Source organism: Prunus dulcis, chromosome 1 (genome assembly GCF_902201215.1).
Source record: "Prunus dulcis chromosome 1, ALMONDv2, whole genome shotgun sequence".
NCBI lineage: Eukaryota > Viridiplantae > Streptophyta > Magnoliopsida > Rosales > Rosaceae > Prunus > Prunus dulcis.
The window spans coordinates 22,733,153-22,736,395 of NC_047650.1; the positions used below are offsets into that span (position 1 = coordinate 22,733,153).

General features: G+C 34.5%; 1 non-coding gene across 1 annotated transcript; it reads right to left on the minus strand.

Moving 5' to 3' along the window:
• Positions 1-469: 469 nt before the first annotated feature.
• On the minus strand, positions 470-576 carry LOC117616877. The gene has a single exon (XR_004584221.1). It is a non-coding gene; the product is annotated as a small nucleolar RNA R71 (small nucleolar RNA).
• Between the last annotated feature and the right edge of the window lie 2,667 nt (positions 577-3,243).

The following is a 3,243-nucleotide window of genomic DNA, read 5'->3' on the forward strand; positions in this document are numbered from 1 at the left end:
TTAGAAAATTAAAGTTTCTTTTCCTAATTGTTTTTGGGTTTTGTTTCCTTCTTCAATTCTATTATCTTCTCCTTATTTAAACAAGGGGAAGAAGAGATGGCTTTCGTACCAAATGAACAATATAAGACCTTGGTGTCCCAATAATTTTGACGTCACCCTCAAGCATCGTTCTCCCTATAGCTGCTAGGAATTATGAATTGAAAAATATCCACTTTAATATGATGCATTCTTTCCATGGAGTAAATTCTGAAGATCCTTTAGCTCATATTAGAGATATTTTTAACACGGTTTCTATCATGGCTTTGACAGAGAGAATCACTGAAGAACATATCAGGATGAAAGTCTTTCCCTACATAGTGAAAGATAAAGTAAAGACGTTGTTGAACTCCTTGAGACCTAGATTATTGACTAGCTGGAATAAGATTCAAAACAAGTCTTGGAGAAGTTCTTTTCGACTTAGAAAACTGATGCACTAAGGGATAAAATCATGCAATTCAGTCAACATGCAGATGAGTTATTTTTTGAAACTTGGGAACGGTTCAATAATTTTTTAATACAATGTCCTCACTATGGTTTGCCTACGCTAGTTCTCATGCGTATTTTTTATAAAGCGCTAATTGTTTCAAGTAAGACTGCATTAATAACTATGCAAGTGGATCTAATAAGAACAAGACCCCAACTGAATGTCAAACTTTGTTTGATACTCTAGCTCTCGAAACACAGCATTCTAATATGAGAGATAAGCGTGCCGGAGTTTATGAAATTGGTAATTCTAATGCTTTTGCTTCTAAAGAACAGGTTGACACTATTACCAGTAAATTGGATGCCTTGCTTGCTATTAATGAGAGAGTTTTAACACAAGAGATTTGCTCCATTTGTGTTGTTCTTGATCACGCCACCATATCTTGTCATATCCCGAGATCAGCTCCGCCATAGCTCCATTTATGTTGTTCTTTGGGCCCTCCTCTCTGCCCTCACGGTTTTGTTTTTGGGAACTCACGAGCAACTTCCCAATGGGTCACCCATCCTGGTATTGTTCTAGCCCCAACTCGCTTAACTTCGGAGTTCCCATGACTCCGAAGCCAGTGAGCTCCCAAAAGGCCTCGTTCTAGATAGATGTGACAATTCGTTTTCTTAAATATTGATTAAAGGAAAATAAATATTATTATATATTCTTAAGTAATTATCTTAGTAAGAAGGAAATGTATATTTATTGTTGTTTTACTTTTATAATACCATTTCAATAGTTATATGTATATTATTCTATTATATATATAGATATATGTTCTTTTGAATAAAAATGATTTATTTAATTTATATATTTGTTTATTATTGCTTGAGATGCCATTGGATGGTTATTGGGTGCTTTATATACTTATATGTATTTAAACAATTAATTAGCTCTAAAGTGGACGTGTAGTTTGTGTTTTATCAAGTTACTTTTTCCTTATCAACAACCCACGACTTGGAGTTAGCACATGGAGGTTTTACATGCATTCTTAGTAATAGAATTTTGGTAGAGCAACACATAGGAACCCATTTTAACTTGAGGTGGCTAGTCCAAATTCATCCTATTGACACATGCACACACATGCAAATACTTAGTCTTTAAATATAGTAGATATTTGTATTTCCTTGGAGAATAAGCAGGTTCTATTCCTTGGAGAATAAGTACGCATGATCTCTTTTAATTGTTTAATATAGCAACCAACTTCTTCTAGTATAAATAGACCTATCCATTGCTTCTTATGAAAAACACATAAACCTTTTGTATTAATTGAGGTTACACACTGCATGCATCGCATGCAAAGTAAGATTTCTTGGGAGAGAAAGAGAGAAAGAGAAAGCTAGTGGTGATATAGTTCCTGGAAGAGTAGAGGTCCCAGCTTGTGTATTTTCTTAACTTGGAATTAGCTTTGAAAATGAGGTAAGGGTTTCTTGGGGGCCCTTTTGTAGAGATTGATTTAATTAAATTTCGTGAGTTCTATATTATGTGTGATATTATAATGGCTATTAATTCTTGATATTGGATGTTTATATATTGTTAATTATTTGGTTAATATGGTACTATTTGATTGACGTTTCCTTGTATTGGATGTTTATGTACTCTTAACTGTTTGAACAATGTTGGCATAATTATTACGCATTGGTGATGTTTTAAATGGCTACATTGTTATGAATGGCATAATTATATCATGTCATGGAATTTGGCTAGAATTCTAGAGTTGAGAAAAATAATGGTGAAAAAGAGGGCAATGGAAATAATCTTTTGTGCAGTTGAGTCTAACTCTTGGCAGGTACCAGGTCTCAGGGATCCCACAGTGCACATGATTTTTATTGGGTGATTCGGGACTGGCGACAGGGAGTTAGACAAAATGACTAACAAAAGGGGAATTATGGGATGCTTGAAATGGGTGTTAGTTCATATAAATGGGCATTCGAGACCAAGTGATATAAGCATGGTATGGGACATGTAGGTCTGCTTATCCAGTTATATGAATTAACGGGAGTAGATGAAGAGCATTCATTCATGCATTATTAATAATAATGTGATATTTGGTTGCATGATCGCATGTTACTTAATTTAGTTATATCAATCTACTATGGTAAGGTCTCATGTCCCTACAGAGCGGTGGTTGTTCATCCCTCACCATGTTTAATTTTTCAGATGAATTAGTGGGTAAGATAAGGACCAAACCAGTTGAGGCTGAATTAGATGAGAGTAATAGAGTTTTATTTATTAATTGTAAAGTTGTAAGATTTTGGAGCTATTTTTATAAGAGAAATTTATTTTAAACCTATGTTTGGTTTCTTTTTATTTTATTTTACTTTCTCACGCACTAGGTGCGGGGTTTTCACTGACTCCGGGTCCGGGACGTGACAATGGAGGTGGGCATGTACATATAAGGCACATCACCTCCTCTTTGTTGATCGATATGGGATGTTACATATCTTGTCCTCATGGAGTTTATTTTTCATAATTTTTACAAGAACAAGCAAACATGATGTGTAATAACTCAAAACAAAATATCAAAAAAATAACAAAAATATCTAAAAAGTAAGATTAATATCTTCTAGCAAAAAGACAATTTTGCCCTCGCATTATTTAATAGGGAAAAAGTTGACTTTTTGATCAGAAAAGAATTTGGCAATTTCGCTTACGCCATTGCGTAGAGCACGGCGAAACGAGTCCGTAGACATGGAGTAGACTCCAATCGGAGTTGTAACGAAGAAAATACGATC